The sequence below is a fragment of the Macrobrachium nipponense genome, chromosome 18 (genome assembly GCF_015104395.2).
Source record: "Macrobrachium nipponense isolate FS-2020 chromosome 18, ASM1510439v2, whole genome shotgun sequence".
Classification (NCBI taxonomy): domain Eukaryota; kingdom Metazoa; phylum Arthropoda; class Malacostraca; order Decapoda; family Palaemonidae; genus Macrobrachium; species Macrobrachium nipponense.
The window spans coordinates 70,491,456-70,506,569 of NC_087211.1; the positions used below are offsets into that span (position 1 = coordinate 70,491,456).

The 15,114-nt window shown below is 34.8% G+C and overlaps 1 long non-coding RNA gene across 3 annotated transcripts in view; it reads left to right on the forward strand.

Moving 5' to 3' along the window:
* The window catches only part of LOC135196836 (uncharacterized), a 19,806-nt gene extending 5,283 nt beyond the window's left edge, over nucleotides 1–14,523 (forward strand). For all 3 annotated transcript variants that reach the window (XR_010310481.1, XR_010310480.1, XR_010310482.1), the window contains exon 4: nucleotides 14,427–14,523. This is a non-coding gene — a long non-coding RNA (uncharacterized LOC135196836). The remainder of the gene's footprint in view (nucleotides 1–14,426) is intronic.
* Nucleotides 14,524–15,114: the final 591 nt, after the last annotated feature.

Genomic DNA, 15,114 nt, shown 5'->3' on the forward strand with positions numbered 1-15,114 from the left:
CCAAACAACCATGGCAGAACTATTCATTAAATGAATATTTTTTTTTAGGTAATCTACATAGATTTGTGTTGCCGTGAATGGGAGGAATTATTATTGATCCGAAACCAAGAAAAAGGAAGAATGAACTTGGATGAGGAAGAGCAAAAGAGAAAGATGGAAATTCCAGATCAGCTAAAAATGATAACTGGTCGTTATCAAGCAAGTTTCCATTTTGTTGACGCAATTTTTCTTTCTTCTTTCTATTTACAATCATAGGGCCAAGTCTCGGATTTCAATTATACATTACCACAAAAAATTTAAGCTAAATCAACGTTCAATGATCTTCAAATGCACGAACAATAACAAAATTGTATTGGTGGAAATATTTCCTCATTTATCTGACACGAAATTCCTCCAGATAAAAATAAATAAATAAATAACGCCACACAAGTCACCAAGGACATTTCCATTATACTATTATACTAGAAAGAAGTACATAAGCAGGGATTTCCTGGTTAACAAGTAAATTACAGTGTTTTGATCTGGTGAAAATAAACAAGTGAGTGAATAAATGAACGAAAATTAAATATTTGGAGGAAATAGACGTCACACTTACGGAAATATAAGATATATAAAAAAGATATCTCTAAAGAATGCCTTTTGGCAGCTATTAAGCCTGTAAATAAACAACTGGATATTGAACATTAAGAGAAAACGAACGTATACTTGAGGGAAAAAATAAAATGAAAAAACAATATTTCAAAATCATATTTCTTCGTAACTATTATATGTTCATTTACAGAATGGACACAAAGACTAAACTCCCTGGTTGGACCCGGTCTGCATTTTTGCTTTCGTAAATTGAATGCAACGTGGCTGCTCTTGCATTAATTGCAGCCTTTTCCATCGCCCAGGCGTGATCTCGAAAATCAAAACCTTATTTCGCTGATTAGTTTACCTTCCTCAGTTACTGGGGCTTCCAAAGAAAAAAAAAATAAGTAAACAAATAAACATACACGGACAGACATGATAAGGATAGGCTTGAAGCTGAGTAAGAGGGTGATTTGTTTCAAGAGACGATAACTCGGAAACTTATTCACGGAAGACAAAAAAATCAATAAATGTATGAATTAATAAATAAACATACACGGACGGACATGAAAAGCTTGAAGCTTACTGAGAGGGTGATTTATTTTAAGAGACGATAACTCGGAAACTTATTCACGGAAGACGAAAAATGAATAAATGTATGAATTAATAAATAAACATAGACGGACGGACATGAAATATTTTATTGGACTGGAACTGGGAAATCTAATAACGGAACACCAAATAAAGAATAAATTAATTCATTAATAAATAAACATACAAAGACAGACTTGCTAAGCTTGAAGCTTAGTAAGAGTATGATATACTCTAAGGGACGAGAACTTGGAAATTAATAACGTAAGACCAAAAATAATAACTTGATTAAATAAATAATAAATAAAATACACGGACAGACATGATAAGATTGAAGCTGAAAAATAGCTCGATATAATATTTAAAGACGAGAACAACGAAAGAGAAAAGAATGTGACACAGCCACAAACAAACTATTGTCCCACCACCTGAGCACCTTGTGTTTTCAAAGGTCTCCACTTCCGGTGTTCACGACAAGAATGTTTCTAATTTGTTAGTGACTTTTTTTTCTATATCTTTTGTTTTTGTGTATGGTGTTTTTTACGTTGCATTGCAACCACTGGTTATTCAGCAACGGGACCAACGGCTTTACGTGACTTCCCGAACCACGTCGAGAGTGAACTTCTATCACCAGAAATACACATCTCTCGCCCCTCAGTGGAATGGCCGAGAATCGAACTCGCGGCCACCGAAGTGGCAGGCCAAGACCAAACCGATCATGCCACTGAGGCACTCCTTTACCTTTTAATCTTTTGAGACACTTCATTTGTGTCACTAATTTACAAAGTTAACGTTTATGCTTTTGAAAAAGAAACCCACAAATTCAATTGTAACTTGTTTACTTCTAAGTATTTACATTAAGTTTTGTTTTACTCCACACTCGAGTACTTTCAGGCCCTTCCTGTGGCCCATTCTCAAGAGATGTTTGGGATGTTAGCCTGGGTCAAGCCCAGCAGTCTTCTGGCTTGACCCAGGCTAACATCCCAAACATCTCTTGAGAATGGCCACAGAAAGGGCCTGAAAGTACTCGAGTGTGGAGTAAAACTTAATGTAAATACTTAGAAGTAAACAAGTTACAAATTGAATTTGTGGGTTTCTTTTTCAATCGTCAGAAGGAAAACTGAAAGAAGTTTTTGTTTGGTTTATGCTTTATTGTATAGCTGATTATTAAGCCTCCTTCTTCCTTTGCTCCCATAAAGAAATGCAATTGTTTTGATAATATCAAACGGTATGAGAAGAAGATAGCCTATAACTTATTTTAATGAAAAAAAAAAAAAAATTAATGTCAAAATCCATGAAAAATTCGCAAAATTTTAGAGGCATATTTGGAATAAATAGGAATGTATAATGTGGTAATACTGTTGATGCAACCCAGTGCAAGTGTTTAAACGAAGAAATTCTTCTACAATGGATATTAGAAAACTAGGTTAGATTATATATTTTCAACTCCTTAGATAAATACGGCGAGTCCAGAATGTGAGTCAGTGGTCTCATCAAACTACTATATAATAATAATAATAATAATAATAATAATAATAATAATAATAATAATAATAATAATAATAATAATAATATATGCACATATATACACATATGTATATATGATATATTTAAACATAGATAGATAGTTGGACAGAGAGAGAGAGAGAGAGAGAGAGAGAGAGAGAGAGAGAGAGAGAGAGAGAGCTACATTACATACGTGATAAAACATTTGTGCCAAATATGCAGTAAGAAAATTTTAATTTATTTATGTATATCGACACAGTCATGCATGCAAATACGTGGATGCAAAATCCGTGTAAATGTATCATATACATACGCAAGTACCCGAGAGAAGAGGACAAAATGCATATTGAATTAATATTCATTTGCGAATAACTAGAGATTTCGTTATTCATGAAAAGCAGCAGGTTGGGGGAAATTAGCCATAAAATTAACATAATACGTTGCAAAAAATACTTAGGAAAAGATGGAGTGTATTACAGCGGTGGTTTTACGAGGGGTACCCGGGTCACTTTATGGGGTGACACCCGAACGAAAAGGAAAATGTATCATATTATGTATTAAGCTTCCATTACCATTAAGGGCATCAAAGGCCCAGAATATTTATTGAAAGTAGGGAGATTTTTTTTCAGCCAGCTTTTCAAAATTCAAATTAATTTTCGCGTTTTTCAATATTTCACTTTAGCACTTTTTTTATTATCTCTCTCTCTCTCTCTCTCTCTCTCTCTCTCTCTCTCTCTCTCTGCTCTTCCTTTGCAAATACACACGCACACACATCAGTATATATATATATATATATATATATATATATTATATATATATATATATATATCATATAGGTGTGTGTGTGTGTGTGTGTGTGTGTGTGTGTGTGTGTGTGTGTGTTTGTGTGTGTGTAAGCGAATTCCACAGGAAAATGATAGTCAGAAATCCAAGCGCTTTCGTCTTTACTAAGACATTGTCAAGGAGCTCCTTGACAATGTCTTAGTAAAGACGAAAGCACTTGGATTTCTGACTATCATTTTCCTGTGGAATTCGCTTATTTATGAAGTCACGTGCACCTACTGTGATTTTTTAAGCATATATATGTGTGTGTGTGTGTGTGTGTGTTGATGTGTATGTGCGTGTGTAGAATTACAATTACAGTTACAATTAAATTTAAAAAAAACATTCATGAATATGAAACTACTTCATAGCTTCTGTCAAGAGCAGCGTAAATCAACGCACTCGACCGGAAGGAAATTAACATTCTTCATTTCCTTATGACACAGTTTTGCGTTTAGTAACGTTTCCGCAAACAATCTCCAGTGCAATACAAGTGAGTCCAAACAATTATGTGATCGTATAGCTTACAAAGTCACTGAATTCGAAGTTCAGACCGTTATATCCTGTAACCAACAACAGCTGTTACCCAATTCTATAAGCCAACTGGCTCACAAGCATACACGACTATTGCAGTCTAGACTCTCTCTCTCTCTCTCTCTCTCTCTCTCTCTCTCTCTCTCTCTCTCTCTCTCTCTCTCTCTCTCTCTCTCTCTCTCTCTCTCGGCACCGCATAACACAAAAATCCCTAATTTGTCATTTCAAAATATACAACAACAAAAATATTGTAATATACTTTACTTTGGTGTTCAGAAATTAATTCGTTATCTGAAGGAAACTGTTGAATATATACATAAATCTGGCAAATAGCTGAGGGCTAATTACCAAATATTTGTTCGTCTCCTCTCCCACAAATGGACGTAAGTCAGTATTAGGCAAATTCAATAGTTTTATATAAAAAAAAAACAGCCAACGTGTATTAGTCTATTGCTTTATCAATATAGCAATCCTTTAAGCACACAAACCATGAACTGAAAATCCTCAGTTGTTACAGTATATACGTATATCATTGTGCATACGTCTAAAGATCAAAATTCTAAGTGACTCTTGGGCTGTTGATAGATGTCGGTTATAAAAAACTAGAGTTTCGAGAAAATTAAGTTTTCTGACACAACAAAACCTCTTCACCGCCCAAAGACCGCAAAATCTGAACTTGGGTAATCATTTTCCCTTGGTGCAATTGCTAAAACCAGAAAGGTAACAGAAGTATATATTCCATAACGTTTTAGGCAACAGCAGAACCACAATTCATTTCTCCGTTGTATAGACTTATACTGGCAAAAGGGAAACTTAGCGCCCACAACTGCAAAGGTTTTTCCAATTCTGTTCAGACACAATAAGGACTGGAACATTGTACCTGGTAATTTGCTATTTTAACCATTGTTGCAATGCTTTGACACGGCCTTTTTGATTAATGATGCTATGACGAACTCATATCGAAAACTAATTAGGTAATTCAAGGTAACTGTTTCATTAAAACATGCTTTTTTTGGGATCTGTCCTAGATAGTGACCAAGATTTTTCGGGGTACGTTATTTAAGACTAACATTCCTTGGGGGTTCATTATGTTAGAGACACTTTTGTTTACGTTTTTACGGTTACATACCGGGTTAAAACCCTTGGGAGTCACTATCCAGGAAATATCTCTCTCTCTCTCTCTCTCTCTCTCTCTCTCTCTCTCTCTCTCTCTCTCTCTCTCTGACTGTTTAGTACAGAGGATTTCTACAATTACTTGTTTCGGTAAAATGAAGAAGCTTATGTGTACAATAAAATAAATTATAATAATCGTGTCTTTGGTTCTTATTAGTAGGGAAGCTAAATTATTCTCAAGTATACGGCCCTGAACCACTCCCTTACCTTAGCATTGGTGCCTTGTAGGTTTTCTGGGAACAAGGATCATCTTAGTAAAACCCCATAAATCCGAGTTTTATTTTACATAATGTTGCATCCATATACTATAACTTTACATATCATATTACTGTATCCATGACCTTGAATAACCTTCCATGATTTGACAATCTATAACGATAAACTGAAGCCTCGAAAATAGGCGTTTTATTTACTTTCTGCCTGATTTAACTATATTATTATTATAATAATTAGTCTTGAGGTCAACTCCCATAACTGCCTACTGTATATACAAAACCATTCTGTCATTTACTTAACTGTAAGTCACTCTGGAGACAGCGATTGATTTTCAGAGTTTTGCTTGTGTCTAAGATATGAACCTTTGAACCTCACGTACTTAGCTCTAACCTATCAAGAGCTGCTGTCTCCATTTTGAAAAATGGTGTGATGTTGCAATCTAGCCTATACATCTCATTACTCACCTGATACTTAAGTAGTAAATTCAGTAGCTGCATAATACACCTGTTATTGTGCAACACCTTTCAGAAAACGAGAGTCAAACATAACCTGTATATTGGGAAACTACGATCTTTGTATTTCATCCTTTTGGTGTCTAAACCAATACTATTATTTTATCCACAGGGCACACCGTGAACTGGCTGGGGGCCCATTCCATTTTATTAGACAAAGGGTTCACTTTCTAAACTTTGTCCTGGAATTTGGCAAGTCAGGAAACTGCCCAGCTGCTAGTTCAAGCTGTAATCTGTCGATAATTTTATGTTTTGTCTCTCTAGAGACTCTAGAGGTATCCTCATTACACTTTTTATCCACAAATTAGAATTCGAAAAGAAGGGAAGAAGAATGTCAAAGGATTGACTTGAGTCATAGCAATCAATCAACGTGAGGGCAAAAGATAATAAAAAAAAAATGTTTCTTCATAAAGCACTGACTCATTCCTTTAGTTTGAGGAAGCTGAATGAATTTTCTTAATATTGTAACTGACATTCTTAAGAATTGAAATAACGCGGAAATTTACTGGTCAATGGCGGAGGTGGTTTTATAGGAGTGATTGGAAGGTGATTAGGCCGATGTTAATAAGTATCTCCCAATAAAATGTATTCTTTAGGTTTTGAAGAAAAAAATGCAGGCATCATTGAAACCGTTTCCCTCCCTATCCATGGTATTCACTGGCCACCGATAAAAAAAAAAAAAAGAGTAATCCTAACTAAATCTCTCATCCATCAAAAGATAAGTTTGCTTATTCATTAGACAACTATCAAAGACTTCAAGTGTATATCTAAAAATCTCTTCCTCTCCATCTAAAAGTATTCATCAGACACCAGTCATAGCGTTAGAGCTAGTTATGATTACGGTGGTTCAGCAATGTCGTGACGAGGCACTAGAATTCAAAGTTCACAAATGAATGTTGCTCAGCAACATTTTCACTACTGTATTGTCTTGCTCTCATGTGGTTCTTCGAGGTATTCCACCTCTAGGCCCATGTTCTAAACTTTGCCGTTCTTTAAACAATTTTATTCATCTATGTATGATTTTCTCCGGTTTATTAAACTTTCTTGATATCTCTCACAGGAACTTGCACCGAATGCAGTGCAATAATCTCTCGCTAATCGAAGGATGTTTCTTAGAACCGATATAAATGACACATTGACATTAGATACCCGTACACATAACATCAAAAGCAATAGAGTGAGGTCGCCTATTTCACATTGTTAAGATATCGTTTTTTTTTTTGTTTTTTCTTTTTGTTTTTAAATTTGATAGCATTTTGTTAGATTCCAATTGTTTTGTTTCTGTAAAATTTAACAAATGGAATAGTTCAAACTACCTTCAACTTAATATTGAAATGATAATTTAAGGACTATGTTTATGCGATACTACTAGTAATAGGTGTCTCCTATCTATTTGGTAATGCATATCTATGGTTGTGATATGACGTTTTTATCACTTCGTTTCGTTCACGTCAATTTTGCTACATGGAAAATAGTTTTACACAATAACATAACATAATGTTCTAAGATATCAGTGACTGTTTTTAACTCATACACATGATTTCTTCCATCTTTGAAAAGAAAAATAGATAAATAAGGCATGAATCGTGCGTCAGGCAGGTGAACGAAAAATTATGAAACTCTGCCACGAGTTTTTTTGGCCGACAGTACTGAAATCTGATAGTTATTTCCATTGACTTATATACCCTCTTGTATATATGACAAAACACCCTTCAACAAAATAAAACTTAAGAGAAATAACGTTTACTTATGCCTTATTTTAGTGGTAGACCTACTATGTATTTCACCCACAGAAATTCGAAGCTGAATGAGTTTTTTTTTTCTCTCTCTCTCTCTCTCTAATCTATTTGGAAAGTAAACGAAGCTCTGTCCATTTTACATCTATAAACACACAGGCACATGACCTTATATAAGATTTTTCACACATTATTTGTCTTTGGACAGCTCAAGTTTGTTTAGCAAGCTTCTTAAGTATCGACTCAGCTGATGGCGCTATTTTTCAATTGATGGCGGTGCTGTGAGGAGAGTTTCGCTGCTGTATTTTCTCATCTAGCGTCCTTGGCTTCAGATTTCCTCAAATTAGAGGTCACAGATTACAGGTTGTCGTGTAAAGCTGAGGGAGTAACGTTGACGTGTGGGTAAAAATTCTCTAAGCCTTTTTCTTAAAAGTGACGATTGACGAGTTGTATTTCCACTGAACACTGATTTTGTTTCGTCAGTTATGAGGTTTGTCTATATTCTGTAATGAGGCGAGTAAAGTGAAACCGCTAATAAATGTATTTAAACTGTATATGGGCAACCGGTTATCTTTGATCCTACGATGGAGGTTTCGTGGTTAGTGAAACTGTAATGGAAGTGACATTTGCATGTTGGGGCAACGAAGCATTACGTTGATACTGGCCTCCTGTACGCATTTGGTAAGCCTAGTATGTGACTGGTGCCTGGTGGTAGTTTTTATACTGGTACGCGTGAATGGGTTGGTTAAATTAGCTTATGCGGTGGGATAAGAATGCCTGGAATTTTCTCAAGTACTAGTTCGGTAGTCGAGGAAGAAGGAGAACCTTTTTGACACTTACTGGTCCATCCCTGTGCTGATATTGGCCTAACCGGACTTGAAAATAATTGCCCAAGTTAACGAATCCTTCGGTAGCCATAATTGCAGCAGCAGAATTTCCTGCACAGAATTCAAGATTGAAGTTACTGTTTCATAGTTTGTGCATCTAAATGGACTTACGATTAATGCTTCTTGCCAAAGCTACCAAAAACTGAATAGGAAAACTTTTATCTAAAGGGCTACCTCCTTTTAAAGGAAATTAACGTAACTTCATAGCCATTCAATAGATAAGGCACTGACATACTTTTAAGTTCAAATTATACCCCCCATATAACTTGATCTGTTAATAATTGAGAATTCAGTAGAATTATTGTAAAATATAAACTGCCATAGAACATTTAACTTCACACTTGAACACAACCATAATGAAAGTTTGTATACTTGTAAGCCTTACGGCAGTTCGTTAGTCATAAGTTTAGTAAAATGCGCATGGTTCGAGATGAAACTGAATGAGAAATGAGAGCTTACGGTGGTAGGCTAGCAAAGTTAGCAGAGTAAACGGTTACTGGAGTTTAGGAACGTTTAGGTTAGCAGACTAAGTATATGGTTAGTTCACCAAAAAAAAAAATAGCTCCATGATGGTCACCAGCCGGGAAATAATCTTATGGGTTTCTTAAATGTTCTAAGAGGTAAAAGCGACATTATGCAATTAACTTTTAAAATGACTAAGTAAACGGCATAACCTGATATTCTTGGACATAGTTAAGTTTGTGCCAATAATATTTTAAGTATAGTAACATCTGTTATTGTGTTAGCCAAGTGGTAAGTCTAGGCAATAACTCTGCTAGGGACGGTCCCGCAAATAAGACAGCCACTAAGGATTGGGCATCAAATGTATTTCGCCGTGTATAGTACTAGCCCCTGGGGGTTAGTCTACCCCCAAAAATAACTGTAAATTCTTAATAAGCAACCGAATACTATAGGAAATTAATTTCCATATTTACAATTCCATGAAGGTTACAATAAATTAACAGCATGTGAAGCGCTTACCATGTGTAGACGCACTCAAATATTAAGAACAAACTAAGCCATAGTTTCAATCATAACGATATAAGTACTTGGATATATATATTTGGTGCTTGCTTAACATTTGATTGTATTTGGTAAAGGTTATCACAAATTCGGATAAAAATACTTCGGTGTTATTTGTAATATCGTTTAAAGCCAAATCCAGCAGATACCTTCGAGCATTGACTTGCCATTTTGAGGTTGGTGTTATCGGTTTTCAGGATATTTGGTAGATTAATGTTCATTAAAGCCTGTAGAGGCTATAGGATTACAGGTTTGAAATATATCTGTTGATTAAATTTTTAGGAGTGGGTGTTTTGGAATCATATGAATTTCAACTTCATTGCAAGAAATGCTTAGTTTTGCCATTGTGCATAGTGATGAAAGAAATTATGTAGTTAGCAAGTCTTTATGCACTGCTCATGTACTTTACAAATTTAAAATTTTTTGTGATGTAAAGCAGTTGGGGTTTGTATTGGCTTAATAGAAATAACTAGAAAATCAGTCAAGAAGTAAATCTTTATAAATCAAACTTTAACGAAGTTGCGCACTGTCCAATACTGGTTAGGAATGTGGGTTTTAAAAAGTCAAAAAAAATTCGTCGGCACTCGCACAGCCGGTTGAATTTTAAAGAAAAACTTTAGCCGAAGCTTTTTAGAATCGGTTAGAAATAGGTTTACGTGGTGATTGCAAGGCATCTTCTTGTACTACTGTACCTTTTTTCAAAATTGACTTATTTTCCACTGATGGTAAGCATAGTAGTTTTGGTTCATTGAGTCTATTAATAAAGTGTATTAACCCTTTGATGCTGTCGTTATTCTATATACATAGATCCACCAAGCAATTAAACACAGGATTGTTTCCCTTCCAAACCATGTGTACTGCTTTATCCCGTGCATAGTTTCAAAATGCAGTTTTCTAAGTAAAAGTAAGAATTTCCCGCTAGTAAAAGTGACTACCAGAATATTTATTGGCTGTTATTGTGGTTGCAAGCGTTAGCAAAATTATTCTATCCATGCCAAACCTAAGGTCTGAAGTCACTTCTGTATAAATATACTTGCATATCTATTGATAAATTGTTCACGGCTGTTAAATTATTGGTTGCCTATTTTGGATTCAAAATCTTTTTCCTTATTTTTCAGAGGTGTCTAAGTGGTTTGGTTACTGACTTACCGGAGATGTTCCAGCCTAGTGTAGTAATCTACAGCTTGCTTCTGTGTCAAGTTCTCAAGTGATTCGGTAAGAATGTTAAGAAAATGTAATAACTGTTAGAAACTTCAATCAGTTCATAGGTTAAGCTGAAAACTTAGGCAGACCAGTGAAACACTAAATATGATTTTTTGTTCTATAGTATATTAAAAATAACATTGTTTTATTTCCATGTTATTTTTGTTATCGAACAATACGCGTACCAAAAGGTTCACTTAATAAAATCGCTTTCAGAATTAACTACCTGATAAAATATGCCAGGTGTTTGCCTACCTAGAGAGACTTATGTTCATTTCTAGTATTAGTTTGGTATTTAAGTGAATTTGCCTCAAGTGTTTTAATTTGTAGTTTTTAATTTTTAACCATCTAATATCGAAGCATTAAGCGATGGATGGCTGTGGCTAGATGTGGCCTGATCTGTACCAAAAGCAGGTCTCGTAATCGTAGTAAAGTTTAGCATTTATATTATGTTAGGGAGAACATTTTTAATTTCCTGTCCCTATTTGGTGTCTAACTTTTGGAAAATTAAATCTGGATTGAACCAGTCACTGTGCTGCAGTAGACCTTGGCGATATTATTTAAGATATTAAAACGGTATAGTTAATTTTGTTGTGGTTACAATTGGTTAGATGAGACGATGACTTAGTTGACCGACAGTGGCTATTATAGTGATTTGGTGAATATATATTTTTGACCTTCTGGTAACTATTAAACAGTTTTAAAAAGAGAATTAGGTAGTTGTTGTGGTCGGGCAGTAAAAATCTTTATGCTTTAAGCATTAACAGTATCTGACAAAGTAAACAGTTTGGATACAATTGCAGAAAATTTATTTACGTGGAAGATCTCTATTGAAGATGCAAAAACGATGGTATTTTATATTTCAAAAGTGGAATCTGTAAAGTGATTTACCAGCCTAAGAACCATTATTGGGATTGTAAGACACTCAAAAAGGTTTTATTCACTGGCTTTGGTTGTATTTGCCTTGTGTATCATTAGGTAAGCTTTACTCTGTAGTGTGGAGGCGCCCTCAGTGGCGTTGGTCGGTATGGTTGGTTGCGCCGCCACCTCGGAGGCCGCGGAGTTTGATTCTCACATTCCACTGAGGGGTGAGTTGTGTGTTCCTGTTGATAGTTCACTCTCGACGTGGTTCGGAAGTCACGTAAAGCCGTTGGTCCCGTTGCTGAATAACCACTAGTTCCATGCAACGTAAAAACACCAAACAACTATGTAGAGTGGTCAGCTCAATATCAAACTTTGATTCATACGAAAATTTATGACGTTTCTCTAGTAAGCTACTTTTTTTCATGCAAGGTACTTTAGGTGTTGAACTTGGACGGTAAATTTTGGTTAATTTTGCTGTTCAGTAGTAGCAGTGGGTAAACTGGGATCGTGGAAGAATCCAGACTTCTGTATAACAGAGCTCTGGTATAACATGAAGGTTGCGATAAATTAACAGCATGTGAAGAGTCTTGCCATGTGCAGACGTGGTCACGCCAAGGACAAGCAGTCATAGTTTAGATTATATTTGGCAAAGGTTATCATAGATTGGAAATATACTAGGTGGTATTTGAATAGTTCAAAGCAAATCCAGCTGATTTACCTTCAAGCATTGGCGCTGTCATTTTCAGTTTCTGTTTGGGGATATTTGTTAGTTGAATGTTCATTACAGGCTGCCGATGTTAAAGGCGTGCAAGTTTTAGATGATTATGCAGATTAATTTTTAGGGGAGTAGATGTTTTTGGGTAAATTGCCTGTGTGCTTTGCTAAGGCATAACATGTGTACAGGTAGGAAGTCTTGGTAAAACTGCACATGTGCTTTCTAATACAAACTTGAATCAGATAACATTCTTGTGGTGTAAAGTAGTTTGCTATGCTTGTAAAGTACCAGTAGTTTTGCTATGCTTCTATTGGCGCAAGTCTGTCATTATATAAGATTGTTCATAAATACATTGCCGGTTTAACTAAGTTGTGCACTATTCAATACTATTTAGGCGTGTGGGTTTTGATGGAATGTCAAAAATTGGCTGGCACTGAAAGTTTGTTAGAATTTGTTAGAAAAATTATTTTGCAGTGATTTGGTATTTACGAATGCAAGTCATTTTCTTCCAATGCAGTATGTTTTTACTCAGTGTCCCAAAATTTACGTATTTTTCATTGATGCAGGCATAGTAGTAGTTTTTAGTTCATTAAGCTTATTAAAGTATATTATTATTTTAATACTGCTGTTAATTCTATATGGAACCACCAAGAGATTTCATATTTGAGGATCTACTTTCCCTTCCAGACAATGTGTACTGCTGTATGACGTGCATAGTCAAACTACCAGCTTTTAAACGTTAACTAATGGCTATTGGTGTTAAGTTTTAGTATAAGTTTTGTATATATGCCAGATTAGTTCCACGAAGAATTTCCACGCTAGTAAGTGACTCCAGAGAATACTAGCTGCTATTCTAGTTTAACAATGGTTAGCAAAACTCAGAATTTTCTGTGCCAAAGCTGAGTTTTTAGTCATTTTTACCTATATTAAATAAACATACTTACATATCCATTGATGAATTATGGTTGCAAAAATGGTATCCTTTTTTATACAAGTTTTTCTTATGTTTTCAGAAGTGGACTACATGGTTTAGTTATTGATTTACGGAAATGTAACAGCCTGGTGTCCGTTTCTCAAGTGATCAGGTGAGAATGGTCCGGAATATAATTTTAATGAATTCCACAGTTCGATGAGTTCATAGACCAAGCTGAAAACTTAGGCAGGCAGTTTAAGTTTTAAGGGAATATCTTATAAGTGATGCTAAAAGTAAAATTAAGTTTTCTATTTCGATTAGTTCAGGATTTGTTATCGAACGATATGCTTATCAAAAGGTTCATTTATGTAAAATCGCTTTCCGAATAAGGATTTTACAAACCTGTAATCCGAGGCAGCCATACGTTTATGGAAGTTATCTTAAAGGTGCCTGGTATTGACCTGTGTAGAGAGGCAATGTTCGTTTCTCTATTAATTAGGTTTTTGGTGTGTATTTCTCTAGTGTTTTAAGTTCGTTGTTTTTCAGTTTAGCCATCTGATGTCCAAGCATTAGATTGTTGATTGTAGCTGGGTGTGGCCTGATTTATACTGAAGCAGGTATGTAATATTAGCAAAACAGCATTTATATTATGATAATAGGAAAAATTTAACTATAGTGCCCCAGTTTGGTTCCCGACTTTTTGATAATTTAGTCATGATGAATCGAACTGTCTTAACGTATTGTAATTATCATCTACTATCTTTGAAAGGTATTCTTGTGTGATCTAAAATTATCGTATTTTGTAATCTCGTATATTTTATGATCCATAGTGTTTTTTTTTTTTTTGAGAGCATAAGTCAGAAGTATTTTCAATTGTAATTATTACATTGGTTGTTTTCAAAGGTATTCTTGCGTGATTCTAAAAGATCCAAATTTAAAAATTTTGTATGATTTACGACTGGAGTAGCTTAAACACTGTCCCTGGAAATTTTAATTCAACGACCTGCAAGATGCCAGATAACCTCTTATCACAACCCAGTCAGCAATGCTGAGCCTTAATTTTATAAACTTAAAGATTAAAGATATTTTGCTGGCGAAGGTGAAATGCTCTTGGGGAAAATATTTTATCTGTGAATTGGCAACAGATTTATTTTTTTCCAGAGTAGCTTGGGTGGTTTTGAATCCGGATTCTTCGTAACTACTATATGGAAGTTTAAGCTATGAATGTCAACTCTGTTCCAAGAAAATTCAGATTAAGGTAAGGATTGCAAGTAAAAAAAATTTATATTTATCAAGTTACATGCAGGGAAGTTAGAATCAATCATCATAAAAAAAAACTGGAAAGGGATAGTTAACGTAAAATTAATACTGGAAAAGGATAAGACTAAAATCTTTGAGTTGACTTTAGATTCCTGAATTAATTGAAAAAGCATTTCACAAGGAAATGCTCCTTTATGGTTGAAAAGTGTTAATATTAGCATCTCAAGTTTAGACTACAGTTATTCTATAGAAACCCATTAATTTTGTATTGAGGGTGGGGTTCAAATCGTGCTAATGCAAGTTTTAAGGAAATAATATTGCTTGAAAAGTTTCTAATGGCTAGAAAATCTGAATCATACACGAAACATGTTGATTAGTCTTTTACTTTTTTTCAGTATGATCTGAGCAAGTTTTCACAAGCAAGAAGTACTGTTAAGTGTCTTCCTACATCCCCAGAAGATTGCTATCAAGAAGTCCGTGGTTGACTTCCAATTTCAAGATAATTCAATTTAATCATTGTGTAACTTGAGATATGATACTTAAGTATTTTCACATGGTGTGAATTTTGCTTGTGCAGAAATTATGGAAA